The 16,358-nt window shown below is 41.3% G+C and overlaps 1 long non-coding RNA gene across 1 annotated transcript in view; it reads left to right on the forward strand.

Annotated features, from left to right (window-relative positions):
- LOC309365996 overlaps positions 1–10,558 on the forward strand; it is a 91,293-nt gene extending 80,735 nt beyond the window's left edge. Inside the window, exon 2 of the long non-coding RNA XR_014166373.1 lies at positions 10,381–10,558. This is a non-coding gene — a long non-coding RNA (uncharacterized lncRNA). The remainder of the gene's footprint in view (positions 1–10,380) is intronic.
- Positions 10,559–16,358: the final 5,800 nt, after the last annotated feature.

The following is a 16,358-nucleotide window of genomic DNA, read 5'->3' on the forward strand; positions in this document are numbered from 1 at the left end:
TATAAGAACCTGGAAGAAGTAACCCTCCCTATATTACAAAGAATAATGAATAATATACTGGGAGGGAAAGATATACCACAATCATGGAAAGAAGCACTGATCACTCTAATCCCGAAACAGGGAGTGGAGTTGACAGACATGAAAAATTATAGACCAATCTCCCTGTTGAATACAGACTATAAAATCTACACTGGGGTGATGGCTAATAGATTAAAAAGGACTCTAAACAAAATAATCAGCAGAGACCAGGCGGGCTTCTTACCGGATAGACATATAAAAGACAATACAAGAATAATAATTGACCTGTTGGAATATGTGGAAATGAAACCAAGTAAAAAGATGGCCATGTTATTGGTTGATGCAGAAAAAGCTTTTGATAGAGTGTCATGGAATTTCCTATTGGAAACTTTCAAAGGTCTGGACATAGGGGAGAAAATAATTAATGGAATTAGGGCGACATATGATAACCAAAAAGCAAAATTGCTAATAAATAACGAGATCACCGAAGAGTTCAGCATCGAAAGGGGGACAAGACAGGGGTGCCCTCTCTCCCCACTTCTTTTTATTGCCACCTTGGAACCACTTTTAATAGCAATAAGAAAGGATAAAAATATAAGAGGAATTAACCTAGGAACTTGATACTACAAAATTAAAGCCTTTGCCGATGATGTAATCGTAACCACTGAAAACCCAGTGGAAAGTATCCAAAAAACGCTTGCACAACTGGAAGAATTTGGGAAGGTCTCTGGGTTCAAACTGAATAAAGGAAAATCCAAATTATTAACAAAAAAAATTGCACAAGTTGGAACAAGAGGAACTGGAAAATACAACAGGTTTTTTTTTAATACATTTTTATTCAGATTGTGCAAAAACAAAAAGAAAAAGAAAAAAGGGGGGGAAATATATATGCAAAAAAGTACAGAAAAGAGTGCAACAATATAGATACATATAAACACTAAGAATAAACATAGATATACCAATAATTCATTTACATCAATTGTTGCTTCCCTTCCCCAAACTGTACAGAGAAAATAAAATAAAAAATCTTAAAAAGTCATAATGTTTTAGGCTCTACCGAGCCTTGAACTCCCCTCCACCCTTTTGGTAAGTATCGAATAAATTCCTCCGTTAAGTATTTGATTTCTTATCTTATAGCCACTCGCTGATAGAGTTATTCTAACCCCGCCAGTTCACTTTACAATTTTGTTCCAATATATTTCCAATATTTACTCCAATTTTTCTGAAAATTCTGTTCGCCTTGGTCTCGTATTCTACCTGTTAGTCTATCAAGCTCGGCGTAGTTTACCATTTTGACCTGCCAATCACTTATGCTGGGCATAGTTGCTGATTTCCAATTTTGTGCCGGCATAATTCTTGCGGCTGTGGTGGCGTAAAGAAATACTATCTTGTCTTCTTTTTTGATTTCTTTACCTGTCATTCCCAACAAGAAGGCTTCAGGTCTTTTGGGAAAGGTATATTTAAATATTTTTTTAAGCTCGTTATATATTGCTTCCCAAAAGCCTTTCACCTTGTTACATAGCCACCACATATGGTAAAGGTCTCCCTCCGCTTCATCGCATTTCCAGCATTTCTTATTCTTTAACCTATACATTTTGGCCAATTTCACCGGCGTATGATACCATCTGTAAACCATCTTCCAGACATTCTCTCTCAATGTCATACAGGCCGTAAACTTTATGTTACTGTTCCACAGTTCCGACCACCTTTCAAAGTCATTATTATAGCCGAAGTCAATTGCCCATTTAATCATTGCCTCCTTCACCTCCTCATCTTTTGTATGCCACTCTAGTAGCATATCATATATTCTAGGCAATGTTTTGTTCTTCACTTCTACTATCTCTACGTTAAATTTTGATTTTTTATCTTCAAAACCTAAGTTCTTTTTATCCTCTTTTAACAAGTCATTCACCTGATGATATTGTAGCCAGCCAGTGAGTAAATTTTTTATCTCTTCATAAGGTCTAAGTTTGGGCCCTTGTTCTGTTTTCCTTAGAAGTTCTTCGTAGGTGGCGCTCTTTTCCTCCATATTAGTTTTCCTAGTCGTTAATACCTCTATTGGTGAGATCCACCAGGGGGTCTTCCTTTCGAGAAGATTTTTATTCCTCTCCCATACCTGGTATATTGTCCCCTGAAAATATGATTTAGGAAGCTCCTGTGGACCTTCGCCTTCTCATACCACAGGTACGAGTGCCACCCGTACCTGTTATTAAAGCCTTCCAGGTCTAGTATATCTCTATTCTCCAATATTAGCCAATCTTTTAACCAAAGTAGGCACGCCGCCTCATAATATAAGCTCAAGTCCGGAAGGGAGAAACCCCCTCTTTCCTTTTTATCTATCAAAATTTCCATTTTTATCCGTGGTCTTTTCCCCTGCCAGATGTATTTCATATACAACAGGTTTAAAGGTAGCCAATAAGGTAAATTATTTGGGGGTTTGGATCACCAATAAGAATCTAAACTTATATAAAGACAATTATGAGAAGAACTTATATAAAGACAATTATGAGAAGAAGTGGAAGGAAATAAAAAAAGAATTAGAGATTTAGGGAAAATTGAATTTGTCCCTGTGGGGGAGAATATCCACAGTTAAAATGATGGTATTGCCAAAAATGATTTTTATGTTCCAAATAATACCTATAATTAGAGGCGTAAAGTGTTTTAAGGAATGGCAGAAAGACCTTGCCAAGTTTATTTGGCAAGGGAAAAAACCACACATAAAATTTAAGCTACTAACAGAGTTGAAGGAAAAAGGAGGCTTTGCGGTTCCTGACCTTAAACTGTACTTTGAGGCAGCGTGCTAGACATGGATTAAGGACTGGATATTAATTAAAAACACGGAAGTCCTAGATCTGGAGGGATGGGATATTGTGTATGGGTGGCATGGCTACATAGGCTATGACAAGGTTAAATCCCAAAAAGGATTTTTAAATCATATTGTGAGAAGGGCATTATATGAATTATGGGAGAGGAGTAAAAAATTAGTAGTAACCAAAACACCATGGTGGCTGTCACCAATGGAATCTATGTCGGTTCACAGGCTGAATATGAACAGCAATTGGCTAACATATAAGGACTTAGTTACAGATAGGTAGCCGTGTTGGTCTGCCATAGTCAAAACAAAAAAAATTCCTTCCAGTAGCACCTTAAAGACCAACTAAGTTAGTTCTTGGTATGAGCTTTTGTGTGCATGCAGGTATCTGAAGAAGTGTGCATGCACACGAAAGCTCATACCAAGAACTAACTTGGTTGGTCTTTAAGGTGCTACTGGAAGGAATTTTTTTTGTTTTTATATAAGGACTTAGTAGAGGAAACAAGTAGTGATCCGAAAATAAAGGGCCTAAGCAAATTGAAACAGAAGGGAATAACCTGGCTGGAGTATTATCAATTAAAAGCCACCCTTGCAAAGGATAAAAGAACCAAAGGATTTGACAAAAAATTATCCTACCTGGAGAAGGATATTTTATATAATAATCAAAAGACACTTTCTAAAATGTACAAACTACTTTTTGAATTGGCAAACAAAGGAGGAAGATATCAAAGAAATTACCAGTAAAATGGGAGAGGGACCTGGGACATACGATCAAACCCAATATTTGGAACGAATTATGGACTAAAAATATAAAATTCACGGCTTGTTTCCTTATAAGGGAAAATCTTATGAAAATGTACTATAGGTGGTACCTGACCCCTGTAAAACTTGCAAAAATAAATAAATCAAACAATAACAAAGTGCTGGCAATGTAAGGAACAGATAGGAACATACTACCATATGTGGTGGTCCTGTCTAGAGATACAAAGATTTTGGAATATGATTTATGAAGAGATAAAGAGATTGGTAAAAACTACATTTAGCAAGAAACTGAAAGAATTTTTACTAGGAATGGTTTCAGATAATATTCCCAAAAACAAAACTAGGCTATTTATGTATGCAACGTCAGCAGCAAGGGTTATAGTGGCAAAACACTGGAAAGATAAAAATACACCCACTACAGAGGAATGGGTAGTCAAATTGTGCGAGTACGTGGAGCTCGCAAAGCTGACAGATGCAATAAGAGATAAACCTTAAAAAATGGTGAAGGAAGAATGGGAATGTGTAAATAATTATTTAGGGGACAAGGGCTCAGCAAGAAAGATCTGGCTATGTTTAGAATGATGCCACATAGAGAAATGTTCCCTGATACCAAGATGAGGGATTCCTTTGGAATGCAGATAGAGATAATTGATAAGAATAATGATCTGTTGTGAGCTTGACGGAAGTGTACAATAGATGAGCTTTCCTGCTTTGGCTCATCTTCCTTTTTCTTTTTCTTTTTTTCTTTTTCTCTTTTTTCTTTTCTTTTATCTTTCCCATAGTTGCTTATGTTCTGTGTCATGTACTTTGATATTTTTTGTAGTTTTAAAAGTTTTTTCCCCATTACTATTAAGGAATTTTCCTTTGTAATTTTGGTTGTCTATATTTATATGTACCTGTTTAAAGCAAAATAAAAGTTTTAAAAAAAAATTCCCCCCACAAATTAGATACTATATACCTCAAATTTACTGGCAGACCAGTGGAAGAGAAAACTCAAAATTTTATTTTGCAAAACATATTCCATAAATTTGCATAGAATTCTATAAAATCTAACCAAACTGAGAAAAGAAGAGGCTGCTTTTGTTTTTCCTTACCAGTTTTACATGCGATGCCATTTCCCATATATTAAAAAAAGGTAAAGGACTTTTTTGACAGTTAAGTCCAGTTGCAGACAACTCTGGGGTTGTGTGCTTATCTCGCTCTATAGGCCGAGGGGGCCGGCGTTTGTCCGCAGACATGTGGCCAGCATGACTAAGCTGCTTCTGGCAAGCCAGAGCAGCACACAAAAAACGCTGTTTACCTTCCCACCAGAGTGGTAACTATTTATCTACTTGCACTTTGATGTGCTTTCGAATTGCTAGGTTGGCAGGAGCTGCAAACGAGCAATGGGAGCTCAGCCTGTCGTGGGGATTCAAACCGCCAATCTTCTGATCAGCAAGCCCAAGAGGCTCAGTAGTTTAAATCAGAGGGCCACCCACGTCCCTTTTCCCTTATATTTCTGTGCCATAATGAAGTCAACATGTGAACATCAAAGCACATCCTCTGAAAGGCAGCTCTCCCTCCAAGTAATGTGTTTAAAAAATGTACCTGAAAAAGTGTAATTTCATGACAATAGCATGAAAATATAGGTTATAACAGGGCAAATTGCATAGCAATTATGGGCATAATGGGGGGAATTCAGCAACACAGTGCATATATCCCCTAATAGATGCACCTTTGTAGGCAATTTTGTCTGATATATACATTTTTATGCAAAATTTACCACTAAAGAAACGACTCTAGACAGAAAAGTGAGCTTCCTTTGCAAGGCCACAGAACAGCCACTGTACTCCTCTCCTTCTTCCACCCCATAATAGGCTGGCAGGTGTCCCTCTCTCTTCTTCCTCTCCATCCCTTACCTGGGGAAGCCAGGAGCAGCAAAGAGAGAACTACCAAGCAGAGGTGAAGGATCTTCATGGCTCAGGATGAATTGTGGTGGCAAAGCCAGGCAAAGCCAGCTTTTAAGCCAAATGGAGCCCCAAAGCTTGCCAAGAGAGGGCTGGGCTTCCCATAATTGTAATTTCTTTGGGACATTGTGAGTTAGGCTGACGTGGAAGAGAACGTTGCCAAAATCACGTGCCTCTGGAACGGCATTCCAGCATTCTGTCAGTCATAGCAGTTTTCACAGAAGATCACAAACATTCAGGTGTGCTGTATTCATGTTTCAGAGGGATGTAGCTTGAATCAAATGAAAGGTTTGTGAGGATGATGCAACATTTATGAGGAGGATTCAATTCCTCACATAGGCAGTGCCCGGGGGATGTATCCCTCAGGTAAATGACTCACCCCTCACCTGTTCCCACCACATTGCTGGACCCTTGCGGTTAACTGAAGGAAGGGGACTTTCACATGCTCGCTTCCCACAAGGATTATTCTTAGTAGTAGCCCATGCTTCCCCCCCCCTAAAAAATGTTTAGGGTTACTCTCATTTTCCTACTCACATTGAAATACTGCTCCTCAATCTGGCAAAACATTTTCACAAAATGTTTAGGGGTATGCAGACCCCTGCATCCCCCCAGGAAATAGCACTGGTAGTAGTCATAGCTTCAAACAGTTCTTCCAGGAAAAAAAGATTCAAGTCCACTGATTGAAGAGGTTGAGTGGGACGTGCAGGGCAAGGAGATTTCAAAGGTGAAACGATGGACTCTTTGTTTACTTGAAGGAAGGGCAATATTCACATGGTCTCTTGTCCTTTTTCTGATCCCGGATCCTTGAGGCAGGTGAGGACGCTGCTTCAGGTGGCAGAAGCCCCCAACCAGGCAGAATGCCCATGGGTGCCCCTCCTGCCCTGCTGCTTCTGCCAGTGGAAGAGAAGCACCAGCATCATCAGCACTGATTTTGGGCTGCCATTTGGGGCAATATGGGAAGTGCCACCCTAGGCTGATTCTGCCATAGGTGTCTTTTGCAATGGACAAAGTATGAAAACAACTGGCTGTGCAACCAATTAATCTTGCAATCAAAGAACGATGCATTCAGGGACCACTTAAGTAATTAATGCTTTGTGTAACTAAAGGAAGAGGTAGCTGGTACTCACTGCTCTATGAAAATGCCATTCTGTGTAATAAAAAGGTTGCATTAAAGATACGTTGTACTACCAGTGGTTGTTTAAATAATGAAAAACCTAATTAAGACAACTGTAAATCTTGCAGGCTGTATAATCAACCTTGTTGTTGTTTAGTCGTTTAGTCTTGTCCGACTCTTCATGTCCCCCTGGACCAGAGCACGCCAGGCACTCCTGTCTTCTACTGCCTCCCGCAGTTTAGTCAGATTCATGTTTGTGGCTTCGACCTACATAATGACTATAATGAGTTTTGTTTTGGTTAATTCTGTTTCTGAAGGAATAGAATGGCTCTAAGACATGTAAGGGAGGGAAGAGGGAGGGAAGAGAGATGAGTTTGTATCGATGCAGTTTTTACGTAATGGATGAAATAATAAAGTTTTAATGGAAAACTCAAATGGATATAGCAGACAAATGCTATATTAAAGGCACGTGATTTTGGCAACGTTCTCTTCCACGTCAGCCTAGGTCACAACGTCCCAAAGAAATTACAATTATGAAATGTTCTTCTCCCTACCTGCCCTCTCTTGGCAAGCTTTGGGGCTCCATTTGGCTTAAAAGCTGGCATTCAGCTTTGCCACCACAATTCATCCTGAGCCATGAAGATCCTTCACCTGTGCTTCGCAGTTCTCTGTTTGCTGCTCCTGGCTTTCCCAGGTAAGGGATGGAGAGGAAGAAGACAGAGGGACACCTGCCAGCCTATTATGGGGTGGAAGAGGGAGAGGAGTACAGTTGCTGTTCTGTGGCCTTGCAAAGGAAGCTCACTTTTCTTTCTAGAGATGTTTCTTTAGTGGGAATTCTTTGCATAAAAATGTATATATCAGACAAAATTGCCTACTAAAGTGTGTCTATTAAGGAAAATATGCACTGTGTTGCTGAATTTCCCCCATTATGCCCATAACTGCTATGCAATTGACCCTGTTATAACCTATATTTTCATGCTATTGTCATGAAATCACACTTTTTCATGTACATTTTTTAAACACAGCCGATTGTGGGGTGGAAGAGGGAGAGGAGTACAGCCTTGCAAAGGAAGCTCACTTTTCTGTCTAGAGACGTTTCTTTAGTGGTAATCTCTTTAGTGGGAATTCTTTGCATAAAAAGCATATATCTGACACAATTGCCTACCAAAGTGTGTCTACTAGGGAAAATATGCACTGTGTTGCTGAATTTCTCCCATTATGCCCATAACTGCTATGCAATTACCCCTATTATAACCTATATTTTCATGCTATTGTCATGAAAATACACTTTTTCAGGTACATTTTTTAAACACATTACTTGGAGGGAGAGCTGCCTTTCAGGACAGCTGTGCTTTGATGTTCACATGTTGACTTCATTATGGCACAGTAATATAAGGAAAAGGGGACGCGGGTGGCGCTGTGGGTAAAACCTCAGTGCCTAGGACTTGCTGATCATAAGGCGGCGGTTCGAATCCCCACGGTGGGGTGAGCTCCCATTGCTCAGTCGCAGCTCCTGCCAACCTAGCAATTCGAAAGCACATCAAAGTCAAGTAGATAAATAGGTACCGCTCTGGCGGGAAGGTAAACAGCTTAGTCATGCTGGCCACATGACCCGGAATCTGTCTCTGGTCAAACGCCGGCTCCCTCGGCCTGTAAAGCGGGATGAGCACACAACCCCAGAGTTGTCTGCAACTGGACTTAACTGTCAAAAGAGTCCTTTACCTTTTTTTTAATATATGGAAAATGGCATCACATGTAAAACTGGTAAGGAAAAACAAAAGTGGCCTCTTCTTTTCTCAGTTTGGTTAGATTTTATGGAATTCTATGCAGATTTATGGAATATTTTTTACAAAATAAAATTTTGATTTGTCTCCTCCACAGGTCTGCAAAAAAAATTGGGGTATAAAGTTTCTAATTAGTGGGGAAATGTTTCTTGATATAATATAGAGCCTTTTATTCTGGGTAGTTCTTGGGGCTCTGATGGCTTCAGTTACAGGCTTTAGTTTCTCTATAAAATATAAGCCATGTGTGCCTCACTTCTTGCTGTCGTGTTTCGTGGACTGACACCCTCCACTCATGAGCAAATAGCTGGAGAAGCACATTTACCATTTCTTCTTCTGAATGTAGCAAGGGTGGTAAACACCAGTGGCCACTGGCAAGGGTGGGGGTGGGGGATAGTTGGGATGCCACAGCACCCAGAGCCTCACAGAGCCACTCCTGTTCAAAGGGCTGTGGAGTTGTTCCTCTCTTTCATCCTATTGTGAATTAACTTCCTTCTCCCCACTTATGTGTGTTTCTCTCTTTGCACAGGATCTGCACAGGCCAGGAGACCTAGGAGTACTAGCGAATGCTTTAATGCCAACGGTCGATGCTACCGTACACCTTGTCCCGATACTCATGAAAGAATTGGAAAGTGTTACTTGTTGCCTAACTGTTGCAGAAGGTAATTTCAGCTGACCAAATGAGAATTACACCTCCTGCCCCTCTCCCATTACCCTCTGGATTGATCTTTTTAAGTACCCAATGCAGAGTCCCCTAAACTGATTATCCTTTGCCTGCAAGCACAATTGCTCCATTGCAAAAATAAAAATAAAAATACCTATGCCAGAATCAGCCAAGGGTGGCACATCCCATTTTGCCGCTTGATGCAAAATGGTAATTGCTGCTTTGCCATTCTGCCGGCACGGCTCCTAAGCCCATCTACCTGCTTCTCCTGCCAAGGCCTGATCTGCCGCTGACACACACCATACCCTGTTGGTTGCAGGCACAGAAGCGGCAATACCATTGTTGCCCATTTTAAGCAAGATGGTGCTGAGTTCTTTCACCACAGGCAGAACCAGCGGGGCAGGAGGGCCACCAATGGGTTTGTTGTCTGAGGGACTTCTGCCACCAGAAGCAGGGTCCTCACCTGCCTCATGGCTGGTCCAGCTGTCTTTGACCCCTTTGCCCTGTGAGCTTATGCCAGATCTCCTTTGCCAAATCCCTAAACCACACCGTATGGTCACATTTAATTTGTTGTGCAGCTTCATCCATTGTCTATCTCAGTGCCTAAGGGATGTCTATTCTGCAGCTTTAACAGATGCTGGGCACTTACTCTGTGTGGTGTCCTGCCCTCCACCATTTAAGATTACCTCAGTTTCACATCGCATACATTCCATGCAAATCTTCCACTTTCAATTCCAAGCAGCTTCATTCTTATTTTATCTTTTAAAGAAAGAACCTGATTCAGTAGACTTTTGTCTTGGGTCCTGGCAGAGAAATTAGCAACTGGACGGAATGAACCCCAGGGTGCCAGTTCTCTCCTGTTTCTCAGAACATTGTCTCAAAATTATGAGCAAGCTTCCTGTTTCCCCAGAACTCTTCCTCAGGGCCACAAAGACAAGAAATCCCTGCCGTGCATAACATCCAGTCTGCAGGAGAATATTGGAGACCTTGAAAGCTTGCTCACTATTCTGTGACATATTTAATTATAACTAAAAAATAAAGTCCCCCAGGGGTAGGGGTGCCTGAGAGACTGCATTTAATTCTCATCGAAAGGTGAATCTATGTAATTCATAGTTTCTGGAAGTGAAAAACTGAAACAGACCTTTGCCTACCCAATGGCTTATTATCATGAAATGTTTCTTGTCCAACATGACTTGCTTTGTATTTTATTGTCTCAAACATGGTCACTTTGCTATGAAACTGAGTTAACCGTTGTCTTTTTGTTGCTGGTTTCTATGTTTTAGACGGAAGGAGTGATAGATGCCTTTGAAAGGTGAAAGATGCTCCCTCTCTTTGAGAGCCGCTGGATCCCGCTTGATCCCCAGCTAGGGACTTCTTCTCCAAGGCATCCAGATTGAAAAAAGCAACAGTTTCAAGGCTCACATGAGCTTGTGCCTTGCAATAAAAGCAGATCCAAAAGCCTTTTCTCCTCTGTTTTTCATTTCTAAGCATGAGTGTTCTTGCTAGTGAAGCCAAAATGGCACCTTACGTCCATGAGAAGGAGGTGTCAGAAGGCGTGGTTTGTGGAGAGGCATAAAACGTAATTAGAAAGGAATACTATGAGGGGGTGAGGATCCCCCAAAACAATCTAGTGAGGAGGACTGGGCCAAAATGTGGGAAATGATGAGTGACAAAATATGGGGGGTGGAATGAGAGGGAGAAGAAGTTCAGTTCTGCTTCTATTTAAATGGTAACCAACCTGGGTGGCACTCTTTTAAAAAGTTTGCCAGTTGAAATATAGTCATTCTTCAAAATCCACAGGTCTCTGAATTTTGGGATTATTGAACTGACCAGACCAGGTCTGGAAGTTTCCTCTTATAGATTCTTGCCCCCTCCCCCCAAAGTATTGCAGGTTGGGAAGTGTGGCGATCACACAGGGTCCCGGACGTTTCACCGTCTATTGATCCCTGTGCCACCACTTTATTTCTCGCTGCCACCACCAGCGAGTCCAGTCTGGGTTGGAACATAAACTTGTCCAGTCTGGGTTGGAACATAAACTGGGTTGGAACATAAACTTCTGTTTATTTATTGCAATTTAACAAGTGTGTGGTTTCATACCTGCTTACTATATGAGCCCACTCATTATAGTATATTAGGCATAATTGCATGCACATGTGCCCACCAGGAAGAATTCTTCATCCTAGGATCCCATGGCACCCAGTCTGGTGAGATAAGAGAATGAAAATAATAATAATAATAATAATAATAATAATAATAATAATAATAATAATAATAATAATTTATACCCCACCCATCTGGCTGGGTTTCTCCAGCCACTCTGGGCGGCTTCCAACAGATTATTAAAATACAATAAAATATTAAACAATAAAAACTTCCCTAAACAAGGCTGCCTTCAGATGTTTTTCTCTTTGACATATGGTGGGAGGGCGATCCAGAGGGCGGGTGCCACTACCGAGAAGGCCCTCCGCCTGTTTCCTGGTAACTTGGCTTCTGACAGAAACGGAACGGCCAGAACGCCCTCAGCACTGGACCTCAGTGTCCGGGCAAAATGATGGGGGTGGAAATGCTCCTTTAGGTATACTGGACCAAGGCCATTTAGGGGTTTAAAGGTCAACACCAAAACTTTGAATTGTGCTCGGAAACGTACTGGGAGCCACTATAGGTCTTTCAAGACCCGTGTTAAATGGTTTCGGAGGCCGCTCCCAGTCACCAGTCTAGCTGCCGCATTCTGGATTAGTTGTAGTTTCCAGATCACCTTCAAAGGTAGCCCCACACAGAATGCATTGCAGTAGTCCAAGCGAGAGATAAGTAGAGCATGCACCACTCTGGTGACACAGCCTATGGGCAGGTAGGGTCTCAGCCTGCGTACCAGATGGAGCTGTTGACAGCTGCCCTGGACACAGAACTGACCTGCTCCTCCATGGACAACTGTGAGTCCAGAATGACTCCCAGGATGCACAACTGGTCCTTCGCGGCACGGTTACCCCATTCAGGACCAGGGAGTCTTCCACACCTGCCCATCTTCTGTCCCCCCCCCCAAAAAAACCAGTATTTCTGTCTTGTCAGGATTCACCTCAATCTGTTAGCCACCACCCATCCTCCAACCTCCTCCAGACACTCACATAGGACCGCCTTAACTGGTTCTGATTTGAAAGAGAGTTAGAGCTGGGTATCATCCGCATACTGATGAACACCCAGCCCAAACCCCCCGATGATCTCTCCCAGCTGCTGCATGTAGATGTTGAAAACATCTGCCCTCAGATCTGTGGACCAGACCCGGAGGCAGGGATAGTCCTCAAACAATGACTAAACCTGCCTCTTCGGTAATGACGTAGTCTGGTCTTAGCGTAAATTCTCCTCCTACCCCTAATCACTGAGATCGGTTCTCCCAGTGCATCCCACCACCCGCCCCCCGATAAGCTCCATCTGGTATGCAGGCTGAGACCCTAGCTGGCTATAGACTGTCTCACCAGAGTGGTGTGTGCTCTACTTATCTCTCGCTTGGACTACTGCAATGCATTCTGTGTGGGGCTACCTTTGAAGGTGATCTGGAAACTACAACTAATCCATAATGCGGCAGCTAGACTGGTGACTGGGAGCGGCTGCCGAAACCATTTAACACTGGTCTTGAAAGACCTACACTGGCTCCCAGTACATTTACAAGCACAATTCAAATTGTTGGTGTTGACCTTTAAAGCCCTAAACAGCCTTGGTCCAGTATACCTAAAGGAGCGCCTCCAACCCTATCGTTCTGCCCGGACACTGAGGTCCAGCGCCGAGGGCCTTCTGGCGGTTCCCTCACTGCGAGAATCCAAGTTACAGGGAAACAGGCGGAGGGTGTTCTCGGTAGTGGCACCTGCCCTGTGGAACGCCCTCCCACCAGATGTCAAAGAGAAAAACAACTACCAAACTTTTAGAAGACATCTGAAGGCAGCCTTGTTTAGGGATGTTTTTAATGTTTAATAGGTTATTGCATTTTAATATTCTGTTGGAAGCCGCCCAGAGTGGCTGGGGGAACCCAGCCAGAGGGGTGGGGTATAAATAATAAATTATGGTTATTGTTGTTGTTGTTATTGTTATTGTTTGCATTCTCTTATCTCACCAGACTGGGTGCCATGGGATCCTAGGATGAAGAGTTCTTCCTGGTGGGCACATGTGTATGCAATTATGCCTAATATACTATAATGAGTGGCCTAGGTGGAGCTAATTTCTGCAAAAGCCTGACCTACTTCCTGTGACATTAACATATGAGAGTGCTGGAGGTGAAATAGTTAAACAGGTTACCCAATCAAAACCCAGGGGGGTGGAGTCAGAGGGACTATAAAACCAGCTCTGGTTTGAGCCAAACAATACAAACTGAGAGCATTCGCAGATGACCTGGTACTTACTCTACAAGAGCCAGAATCTAGTACAAAAAGGGTTTTAGAACTAATTCAAGATTTTGGTCAAGTGGCAGGATTTAAATTGAACAAAACTAAAACTAAGGTTTTGGAGAAAAAATTAACACCTTTTGAAAGGGAAAGTTTCCACAATGTGACAGGATTAACTGTAGTTAAGAAAGTGAAATATTTGGGGATTAATATGACAGCTAAAAATGTGAATCTGTTTAAAGATAACTATGAAAAATGTTGGATAGAAGTGAAAAAAGACCTAGAAATTTGGTCGAAGTTGAAGCTTTCCTTGTTGTTGTCGAATCGCAGCTATAAAAATGAATGTATTGCCTAGAATGTTGTTATTGTTTCAAACACTGCAAATTGATGACAAGATGGATTGCTTCAAGAGGTGGCAAAAAGATATTTCTAAATTTGTCTGGCAGGGCAAAAAGCCCAGAATAAAATTTAAGATATTAACTGATGCAAAAGAAAGGGGGGGGGGTTGCCCTGCCAGACTTTATTATGAATCAGGAGCTTTTTGCTGGTTGAAAGATTGGCTACTTCTGGAGAATACAGATACTTTGGATTTAGAAGGGTTCAACAATACTGTATAATTGTATAACAATACTGTATAATTGTATAATGTTTGGATTAGGTACAAGGATTTGCTGGAAAACAAAACTCCTAGGTGGCTATCCCCTATGGAGGCGAAAGCTGTGAAAAAACTTAATATGGAGTCGAAATGGCCGAAATATTGGGAAATTGTGGAACAAGAGGGGGATAAATTGAAATTGCAGAGTTATGAGAAGTTGAAAGATAAGGTGTGAGACTGGCTTCATTATTATCAAATAATGGAGATTTTCAAGTCTGATAGGAAAAATGGTTTTCAGGTGGAGAAATCGAAATTGGAGACAGAACTGTTAGAACCCAAAACTAAGAACTTGTCAAAAATGTATAACTTGCTGTTGGAATGGAATACACAGGATGAAATAGTTAAATCAGCTATGATCAAGTGGGCACAAGACATTGGTCATAACATTATGCTTGAAGACTGGGAACGATTATGGACCACTGGTATAAAATTTACGGCATGTAATGCCTTAAAAGAAAATATTATGAAAATGATTTATAGGTGGTACATGACACCAGTCAAGCTTGCAAAAATTTACCACTTGTCTGACAATAAATGTTGGAAATGTAAAGAGACTGAAGGTACATTCTTTCACCTTTGGTGGACGTGCCCAAGGATTAAGGCTTTCTGGGAGAAGATTTATAATGAAATGAAAAAGGTATTTAAATATACCTTCTTAAAGAAACCGGAGGCCTTTCTCCTGGGTATGGTCGACCAATTGGTGTTAAAGAAGGATAGGACATTTTTTATGTATGCCTCAATAGCAGCAAGAATACTTATTGCAAAGTATTGGAAGACAGAAGAACTACCCACCGTGGAAGAATGGCAGATGAAAGTTATAGACTATATGGGACTGGCAGAGATGACCGGCAGAATCCGAGACCAGGGGAAAGAGACGGCGGAAGGAGATTGGAAGAAATTCAAAGACTATCTTAAGAAATACTGTAAAATTGTTGAATGTTAAGACGATGTTGATTCTGATTTTAAGGGGTTGCTAGCTGTAATTATTATGTAACATGAAAAGAAAACTTAAAAACTCAAATGAAATTAAGGGAAGGATTTGTTGAAGAGAATTAATTAGAGATTGGAATGCAGTAAGGAGAGGTATGAGGAGGTCGGGAAAGTAAGTTTTATGAACATAAGGGAATGAAGTTATACATGTGGTTTTTTGGTTTTTGTATGTATTTTTGTCTATTTTTTTTCTTTTTTTCTTTTTTCTTTTTGATTGTTGTGATTTTTATGTTATATAAACTTCTGAAAATGTTAATAAATATTTTATTTTATATATATATATATATATATATATATATATATATATATATATATATAACCAGCTCTGGGAGGGGCGAAGGGAGGAGTTTGTTGGGAGTGGGGTGGTTGGTTGGAGTGGGAGTGAATTGGGATAGTCTGTGGGTAGGTTGAATTAGTGTAGCGAAATAAGGTGAGTCAGGAACAGTTCGGAGCCAGGAAGACAACTAAATATCTGAGAGGTGGTTTAGTGAGTAAGAGCAGGTAGCAGAAGTTATTCACTGTAATTCACTGAGACCGTTTATGAAACCACACACTTGTTAAACTGCAATTAAATAAACAGAAGTTTATGTTCCAACTTAACCCTGACTGGACCCAGTATTTTACCAGGTAGGGCCTGGGTGGTGGTAGCAAGAAATTTTACCAGGTAGGGTCTGGGTGGTGGAACAGGGATCAATAGACGGTGAAATGTCCAGGGACCCTGTGTGATCACCACACTTCCCAACCTGCAATCCTGTGGGGGGAGGGGGCAAGAATATTTACGAGGAAGCTTCCAGACCTGGTCTGGTCTGTTCAATAATCCCAAAATTCAAAGACCTGTGAATTTGGAAAGATGACTATATTTCAATTGGCATACTTTTTCGAAGAGTGCAACCCAGTTTGGTTACCATTCAAATGGAAGCAGAACTGAACTTCTTCTCCCTCTCATTCCACCCCCCATATTTTGTCACTCTTCATTTCCCACATTGTGGCCCAGTCCTGCTCACTAGATTGTTTGGGGGGATCCTCACCCCTCATAGTCTTCCTTTCTAATGACGTTTTGGGCCTCTCCACAAACCACGCCTTCTGACACCTCCTTCTCATGGACGTAAGGTGCCATTTTGGCTTCACTAGCAAGAACCCTCATGCTTAGAAATGAAAAACAGAGGAGAATAGGCTTTATGGATCTGCTTTTATTGCAAGGCACAAACTCATGTGAGCCTTGAAACTGTTGCTTTTTTCAGTCTGG

This window comes from Podarcis melisellensis (assembly GCF_964234715.1).
Source record: "Podarcis melisellensis genome assembly, chromosome: 3".
NCBI classification, from domain to species: domain Eukaryota; kingdom Metazoa; phylum Chordata; class Lepidosauria; order Squamata; family Lacertidae; genus Podarcis; species Podarcis melisellensis.